Here is a 10,244-nt window from a genome sequence, read left to right on the forward strand (position 1 = left end):
GCTGGGTCTTCATCATCTCATTGGTCTCAAACACCCTGTTTGGAGCGTTTGAACAAACCCTACAGATGCAGAAGACTTGAAGGTCCATCTGGAGAGAATTAGAGAGAATATGTCTTGTGACACACACAAACACAACAATATTCTCTCTCAAGACAACGGAGACGGCAAAACGCCTGCTGAAAACAAAGAACTAAAGTGACCGGTGTCTTTGTTCTCCAGATGTCATCATCACACAAATCATGTGTGTTACTGAGGAAAGTGTGCAGTGACTGTACTAAGTGATCTGATTCACTATTTTTACCTGCTGCAATAGAAAACATCGGAATACAGACGCACATTAAAGGATGAACCTGAACATAGTGACCAGAAGATGCCGAGACACGAGGATTCAGGACTCTTCAACACCAAATATGAAAAACAAACACCTAGCAACAACCGAGAACACCTTAGCAACCACATAGCAACACTTAAAAACATCCAGAGCAGCTTAACTGCATAGTTACACCCTTGCAACCACCCAGAACACATTGGCATCCACATAGCAACACGCTAAAACTCTCAGAACTGCGTAATTTCATAGCAACACCCTAGCAACCACCCAGAACACATTGGCATCCACATAGCAACACACTAAAACTCTCAGAACTGCGTAATTTCATAGCAACACCCTAGCAACCACCCAGAACACATTGGGATCCACATAGCAACACGCTAAAACTCTCAGAACTGCGTAATTTCATAGCAACACCCTAGCAACCACCCAGAACACATTGGCATCCACATAGCAACACGCTAAAACTCTCAGAACTGCGTAATTTCATAGCAACACCCTAGCAACCACCCAGAACACATTGGGATCCACAAAGCAACACGCTAAAACTCTCAGAACTGCGTAATTTCATAGCAACACCCTAGCAACCACCCAGAACACCTTAGCAACCACATAGCAACACACTTTCAAACACTCAGAGCAGATTACCTATTAGCAAAACACAAAAACACTCCACCTAGAACACCTTAGCAACCACATAGCAACACTTAAAAGCTTAACTGCATAGTAACACCTCAGCAACCTTATAGCAACAATCTGGCAACCACCCAGAACACATTGGAAACCACATAGCAACACAAAAAACACCCAGAGTAGCTTAACTGCATAAACAAAAGCTTAGCAGCAGCTTAACTGTATAGCAACACTGGCAACCACCCAGAGAGCATTGGCAACTGCATAGAAACACACTCATAACACTTAGAGCAGTGTAACTGCATAGCAACACTCTAGCAACCACCCAGAACACTTTGGCAACCACATAGCAACACACTTTAAACACCCAGAGCAGCTTAACTGCATAGCAACACCTTAGCAACATCATAGCAACACAGTTAAACACCCAGAGCAGCTTAACTTCATAGCATCACCTTAGCAACGACACAGAACACCCTGGAAAATGCATAGCTACACACTAAAAACATTCAAAGCAGCTAAATTTCATATCAACTCCCTAGCAACTACACAGAACACCTTAGAAACCACATAGCAACACACTTTAAAAGACACAGAGCAGTTTAACTGGATAGCAACACCTTAGCAATCACCCAGTACACTTTGGCAACCACATAGCAACACACTTTAAACACCCAGAGCAGCTTAACTGCATAGCAACACCTTAGCAACCTCATAGCAACACAGTTAAACACTCAGAGCAGCTTAACTTCATAGCATCACCTTAGCAACGACACAGAACACCCTGGAAAATGCATAGCTACACACTAAAAACATTCAAATCAGCTAAATTTCATATCAACTCCCTAGCAACTACACAGAACACCTTAGAAACCACATAGCAACACACTTTAAAAGACACAGAGCAGTTTAACTGGATAGCAACACCTTAGCAATCACCCAGTACACTTTGGCAACCACATAGCAACACACTTTAAACACCCAGAGCAGCTTAACTGCATAGAAACACCGTAGCAACCTCATAGCAACACAGTTAAATACTCAGAGCAGCTTAACTTCATAGCATCACCTTAGCAACGACACAAAACACCCTGGAAAATGCATAGCTACACACTAAAAACATTCAAAGCAGCTAAATTTCATATCAACTCCCAAGCAACTACACAGAACACCTTAGAAACCACATAGCAACACACTTTAAAAGACACAGAGCAGTTTAACTGGATAGCAACACCTTAGCAATCACCCAGAACACTTTGGCAACCACATAGCAACACACTTTAAACACCCAGAGCAGCTTAACTGCATAGAAACACCGTAGCAACCTCATAGCAACACAGTTAAATACTCAGAGCAGCTTAACTTCATAGCATCACCTTAGCAACGACCCAGAACACCCTGGAAAATGCATAGCTACACACTAAAAACATTCAGAGCAGCTAAATGTCATATTAACACCCTAGCAACTACCCAGAACACATTAGAAACCACATAGCAACACACTTTAAACACTCAGAGCAGCTTAGCATAGGAACACCGTGGCAACCTCATAGCAACACAGTTAAATACTCAGAGCAGCTTAACTTCATAGCCTCACCTTAGCAACGACCCAGAACACCCTGGAAAATGCATAGCTACACACTAAAAACATTCAGAGCAGCTAAATTTCATATTAACACCCTAGCAACTACCCAGAACACCTTAGAAACCACATAGCAACACACTTTAAACACCCAGAGCAGCTTAGCATAGGAACACCGTGGCAACCTCATAGCAACACAGTTAAATACTCAGAGCAGCTTAACTTCATAGCCTCACCTTAGCAACGACCCAGAACACCCTGGAAAATGCATAGCTACACACTAAAAACAATCAAAGCAGCTAAATTTCATATCAACACCCTAGCAACTAAACCACATAGCAACACACTTTAAAAGACACAGAGCAGTTTAACTGGCTAGCAACAGCCTGGCAATCACCCAGAACACTTTGGCAACCACATAGCAACACACTTTAAACACCCAGAGCAGCTTAACTGCATAGAAACACCGTAGCAACCTCATAGCAACACAGTTAAATACTCAGAGCAGCTTAACTTCATAGCATCACCTTAGCAACGACCCAGAACACCCTGGAAAATGCATAGCTACACACTAAAAACATTCAGAGCAGCTAAATGTCATATTAACACCCTAGCAACTACCCAGAACACATTAGAAACCACATAGCAACACACTTTAAACACTCAGAGCAGCTTAGCATAGGAACACCGTGGCAACCTCATAGCAACACAGTTAAATACTCAGAGCAGCTTAACTTCATAGCCTCACCTTAGCAACGACCCAGAACACCCTGGAAAATGCATAGCTACACACTAAAAACATTCAGAGCAGCTAAATTTCATATTAACACCCTAGCAACTACCCAGAACACCTTAGAAACCACATAGCAACACACTTTAAACACCCAGAGCAGCTTAGCATAGGAACACCGTGGCAACCTCATAGCAACACAGTTAAATACTCAGAGCAGCTTAACTTCATAGCCTCACCTTAGCAACGACCCAGAACACCCTGGAAAATGCATAGCTACACACTAAAAACAATCAAAGCAGCTAAATTTCATATCAACACCCTAGCAACTAAACCACATAGCAACACACTTTAAAAGACACAGAGCAGTTTAACTGGCTAGCAACAGCCTGGCAACCATCCAGAACATCTTGGCAACCACATAGCAACACACTTTTAAACACTCATCCAGGGATCGGGTTTTTTAAAACTTCCCTACCGTCTCAGACTTTCTCGACCAATTTTTAACATCGAATACTATAGCTTTAACGTCATATCAACACCCTAACAACTACCCAGAACACCATGGCAACCGCATAGCGACACACTTAGAAAAGACGCAACACCCTAGCAAGCAGTTTTGCGAGAGAACGTAAAGTTTCTCTGAGAAACGCAACAGTTTTTACAAGAGAATGCGAAAGCATTGAAACACCGTTTTTCCTCTCATCAAATATTTGTCCCATCAGTATACCCCCTTAGGCTCTGTAGAAGATCCTAAAATCACACAGTGAAGTTTATCTAAAGCATTTCTAACTAGGCCGGTGTATTTTACACCACTGACGCGAGCGGATGCTGAGCAGCACTGATGTGTTTATGGGAAAATGAAAAGCACGTGTGTCTAATCCTCTCAGCATTCGACAGAAACCTGAGACGACTGACCAGGACACACACTTCAGCAATAAAACAAGAGATGTTTGTCCATTTAAACCACTTCTGTTTGATTTAACAGTGCAGGTGGAGCAGCTAACACTGACTGCACACACACACACACACATACACAGGACTGGATTCAACTTCGTCCGAGGCTGATTTAATTCAATGTATTTTGTAGTTATGGGCCATAATATTAGGTAATGTAAGACATGGACACTATAACTAGACAAAGTATGATGGACCAGACTCTGTGTAAGTGTAAGAGTTTGTCTAACAGAGGACGTGTGTATGTACAGTGTGTATATAATGTTGGTTGTTTACACGGAAACGATCTGAAGAGAAAACGCAAAAGTGGTGTTTTTTCACTTTTTATTCTGCGTTTAGACGAGTGTAATGGTTGGGAAATCCGCGTGCAGACGGTGATGCAAAAGTCTGTGAAATTCGATGTAGTATACACTCCAGGCGTCTAGGTGGCAATGTGGAGCACTGCCACACAACAACACCAAGTCCGCGCGCCTGCGTACAACCCAAGGGGGTAATCCATCGACCGGAAGTTTAAGCCTCGCGGGAGCTGCCATCTTGTAGCAGCAGAACTTCACTTGCGTCAGCATTCCCATTGGCTCCCATTCATTTTGACAGCGAATAACTTTACATCTGAGGCGTTTGAAGACCCCATTTGTCCTTTCTTTATTTCTAAAGAAACAAGACAATGTATAAAATGCTCCATTTCCTTGTAGCTTATGTTATGGCCCCGTAGATGCAGTTTTAGTGAAAGTAGGCTAACCAGACATCAAACTGACATTGAATCAACGTGGAAACGACGTCTCTCATGACATTGAAACAACGTTGATTTTGCTCATCGAATTAGCGTTGAACCAACGTCAGACGCGGCATTCTTCAAAGCTAAATGAAAACCGAAAATTGGTTTGCTTTCATAACGTTGAAACAACGTTGATTTCAAGTTGATTTTCCGCTAGTTTTGAGAGAATGACGCGTCTGACGTTGGTTCAACTATAATTCGATGAGCAAAACAATGTCAGATCAACGTTGTTTCGATGTCATGTTTCCACGTTGATTCAATGTCAGTTTGCTATCTGGGTAATGATTGCGTCATACCCACGCAACTCTCTGTCGCACAGTAGAGAGATTACCGTATGGACAGGAGAAGAAGCTCACGCGCAATCGGGGAAACGTGGAGGCAAAATGACAAAATAATTAATCAGAATACGTAGCAGAATTGTCTCCTTCTCCTCGCTCATGGACAGCTCCTATTCACTCTCTCCGCCTCTGCATGTTTCGGAAGGGAATGATTCAGATTTTTCATGCCGCAGCACTAGAAGACAGACGGGTGGCTCTCGTTACATCTACGTAGTCAAGCTCTGTTTGAGTCTGCGCGTCAGGGACGGAAGTGCTAAAAATCGCCAAAAACGGGCTTCAATCGTCTCAATGGAGTTCCAATGAGATCGCTCTGTCCATTTCTTTTACCGTCTATGGTACAACCTTCACTTTCAAGCAGACTTTTGCGTTTTTACCGTTTACACGGGAAGGTGGAGCGTTTTTAAGATTTCCACTCTGGAGGGTGGTTTCATTTTTTGCGTTTTTAAGCCCCAAAAACGCAGTCGCCTTGTAAACGAAAGACGCATCCGATAAAGTATTTACGTGTTCACCCGCGAGCGTTCTCGTGTAAACAAGGAGTAGGAGTGAAGAGATTGTTTTTAGATAGAATAGGATAATAGAATTAGGCCACGTTTACACAAAGCCGGGTATTTCGCTAAACGAATATTTTCCCCCTCAGTTTTCAAAAATAACATCGTTTACATACCCGCATAAATACGCCGTCGAGTGCCATCATAACTATGCCAAACCTATTGGCGGCAGTGTAGGGGTTAAGGATAAAACCATGCAAGCCAATCAGAATCCTCAGAAACGACAAGAGAGAACCTGAAACGCCGTTTCTCCCAGTTCACACGACAAGACATAACCGGCGTTTTCAGAAATCTCCACTTTGGCCGGAGTTTTTAGAAATAATCTTTTTCAGTGATAAAAACGGCGTTTTCGTGTAAATGAGAAGGCAAAACGCAGAGAAATATCTGCGTTTTCCCATCGTGTAAACGGGGCCTTAAAGGAAATTCTGTCAGTATTTACTCACCCTCATGTTGTTTCAACCCCGTAAGACCTTCGTTCATCTTCGCAACACAAATTAAGATATTTAAGATATTAAGATCGCTCCTGTATACTAGTCCATAGGCTTCTTGAGGGAATGACTCTTGCTGGCATCGAAAAGTCATTAAAGACATCGTTAAAATAGTCCAAGCGACTACAGCGGCTCAATCTTAACTTTATCAAACGACGAGAACACTTTTTGTGCTCAAAAACAAACAAAAATAAGGACTTTATTTCAACTATTCACTTCCTTCTCCATGGGCCTGTAGTCAGTTAGCGTAGTGTGATTGCGTAGAGCTACGTCACACGTAGGCTCACTATTGGCCGACGCTGGTCATGTGTGTGATGCGTGTGACGTTCAATAACAGAAGCTTACGCTATTAAACTAGTAACCTGACTCGAGGCAGAGGGAGAAATAAACGAATAGTTGAAATAAACTCGTTATTTTTGTTGTTTTTTGCGCACAAAAGTGTTCTCGTCGTTTGATAAAGTTAAGATTGAGCCGCTGTAGTCGCTTGGACTATTTTAACGATGTCTTTAATGACTTTTCGAGGCCAGCAAGAGTCATTCCCTCAAGAAGCCTATGGACTAGTATGCAGGAGCGATCTTAATATCTTAAATATCTTAATTTGTGTTGCGGAGACGAACGAAGGTCTTACGGGGTTGGAACAACACGAGGGTGAGTAAATACTGACATTTTTGGGTGAACTAACCCTTTAATGGATATATGTGTATTGTTTTTTTCTGTCATGAAAATGCAGTTAAAAAAACAACAACCAAGGAGCACAATGAAAATAAGTTATTGCAACTTTCTTGTGTTATCCTTGACAAAGACATTTTTTCTACTTTAATTGTTACCTTTTTTTGCTACTTTCTATGTCAAATAGACTCAACTTTATTTCAATAGCCTACTTTAGTAACTAGACTATAACTTTGCAAGTACATGTAAACTTTTTCTACTAACCTAACAGTGAGTCTGCTAATAATACTCGAGAGTTAGCATGTTAGATGACGTAAAAATCATATTTTTGTCCCTTCTTATAAAGATTATTTTTCTGACCCCAATTGACTCACAAACTAACTTCATTTAGACTGTTTTCTTCAATAAAAAATTGTTAACATCTCCAGTCATTTCCCTTCTCCAGTAAATCTTGATCTGAGAATGTTTATCAAAATGGACAGAAACACTGAGGAAGAACATCGTCATTCAAGTCCTCTTTAATGGATCATCACTCGTTTTTAGGGTGTGATCTTCTTCCCTGTGTTTCTGAAAAACCATTAATACACAGACGTTCATCCAGTCCTGTAAATCGATCACAGATTATGAATCCCCGGGCTATTGTAAGGGAATTTTTATATCAATGCTCAATTTCGTTCACATGACTAAGCGAGTAAAGCTTTAATTTCACAGCTGAGCAGGAGATCTTCGGAGGAACATCTGTGTGGAATCAGCAAATGGATGTTATAAACTCATAATGTCTGTTCTTACGGCGACTCGTGGAAGTATTTGATCATTCAGATGAAGGACACACGAACGCTTGATCAGTTTACGGTGGATTCAACGATCTCCAAAAGCTAATATCGAAACATTCTTGAATTAAGTTTATTTTTCTGACCTCATTGGCAAATATTTGTTCATGTTTTAACCCTCTGGTGTCTAGGCTGAGGTACAAAACACACACACACACACGCACACACACACACACACACACACACACACACACACACACACAGACACACATATAAACACACATGCATGTGCATACACACACAGACTCACAGACACATACATACGGATGCACACACACACACGCAAACACACGTTGGTTTTTAAAGCCACCAACACAATTAGTTACTATTTAAAGTAACCAACACAATTACTTACTTTTTAAAATAACCAACACATTTAGTTACTTTTTAAAGTAACCAACACATTTAGTTACTTTTTAAAGTAACCGACACATTTAGTTACTTTTTAAAGTAACCGACACATTTAGTTACTTTTTAAAGTAACCGACACATTTAGTTACTTTTTAAAGTACCCGACACAATTAGTTACTTTTTAAAGTAACCGACACATTTAGTTACTTTTTAAAGTAACCGACACAATTAGTTACTTTTTAAAGTAACCGACACAATTAGTTACTTTTTAAAGTAACCGACACAATTAGTTACTTTTTAAAGTAACCCACACAATTAGTTACTTTTTAAAGTAACCAACACAATTAGTTACTTTTTAAAGTAACCAACACATTTAGTTACTTTTTAAAATAACCAACACATTTAGTTACTTTTTAAAGTAACCGACACATTTAGTTACTTTTTAAAATAACCAACACATTTAGTTACCTTTTAAAGTAACCGACACATTTAGTTACTTTTTAAAGTAACCGACACATTTAGTTACTTTTTGAAGTAACCGACACATTTAGTTACTTTTTAAAGCAACCAACACATTTAGTTACTTTTTAAAATAACCAACACATTTAGTTACTTTTTAAAGTAACCGACACATTTAGTTACTAGTTACTTTTTAAAGTAACCGACACATTTAGTTACTTTTTAAAGTAACCAACACATTTAGTTACTTTTTAAAATAACCAACACATTTAGTTACTTTTTAAAGTAACCGACACATTTAGTTACTTTTTAAAATAACCAACACATTTAGTTACCTTTTAAAGTAACCGACACATTTAGTTACTTTTTAAAGTAACCGACACATTTAGTCACTTTTTAAAGTAACCAACACATTTAGTTACTTTTTAAAGTAACCGGCAGTTAGTTACTTTTTAAAGTAACCGGCAGTTAGTTACTTTTTAAAGTAACCGACACATTTAGTTACTTTTTAAAGTAACCGACACATTTAGTTACCTTTTAAAGTAACCGACACATTTAGTTACCTTTTAAAGTAACCAAACACATTTAGTTACTTTTTAAAGTAACCATCACATTCAGTTTTTTTTTTAAAGTAACCAACACAATTAGTTACTTTTTAAAGTAACCAACACATTTAGTTACTTTTTAAAGTAACCGGCAGTTAGTTACTTTTTAAAGTAACCGACACATTTAGTTACTTTTTAAAGTAACCAAACACATTTAGTTACTTTTTAAAGTAACCATCACATTCAGTTACTTTTTAAAGTAACCAACACAATTAGTTACTTTTTAAAGTAACCAACACATTTAGTTACTTTTTAAAGTAACCAACACATTTAGTTACTTTTTAAAGTAACCGACACATTTAGTTACCTTTTAAAGTAACCGACACATTTAGTTACTTTTTAAAGTAACCAAACACATTTAGTTACTTTTTAAAGTAACCAACACATTTAGTTACTTTTTAAAGTAACCAACACAATTAGTTACTTTTTAAAGTAACCAACACAATTAGTTACTTTTTTGGGGAGTAAGCAATATTGTAATGGTTTACTTTTAAAAGTAACTTCTGACACACATACAGTAAACTAACCAGACTCAATGACACCTCAGAGATGCGTAAACGCCAGCGCAGGTTTCTGGGACGGATACACACACATCATGTGTAACTCAGAGACATCTGTGTGAGGCCTGCTTTTCCACTTTAACTCGCTCATTTTTGACATTATAAACCATAAATATGATTCAAAACCATCAGATGTGAACCTGTGACACCTGAAGCCATGTATTTCCTGCACAGCTTATTATACTGCGATATGTAATTACAATAGTCCAATTAGTTTTTAGCAAATGTTTGTTTTATCACTGATGTACATATGGATCTGAAATAACCCTGCAACGACTGCTGTCAACGCGGTTTCTTCAAGTCAAGGTCAGTTTTGCTCGAGCGGCCATGTGTAAATCATTAAATATGAATATAAATGCCTCTGGGAATGGGAAAAGGGAAATAAGTC

This window comes from Pimephales promelas, chromosome 7 (assembly GCF_988280905.1).
Source record: "Pimephales promelas chromosome 7, fPimPro1.hap1.1, whole genome shotgun sequence".
In the NCBI taxonomy this organism is placed as follows: Eukaryota; Metazoa; Chordata; class Actinopteri; order Cypriniformes; family Leuciscidae; genus Pimephales; species Pimephales promelas.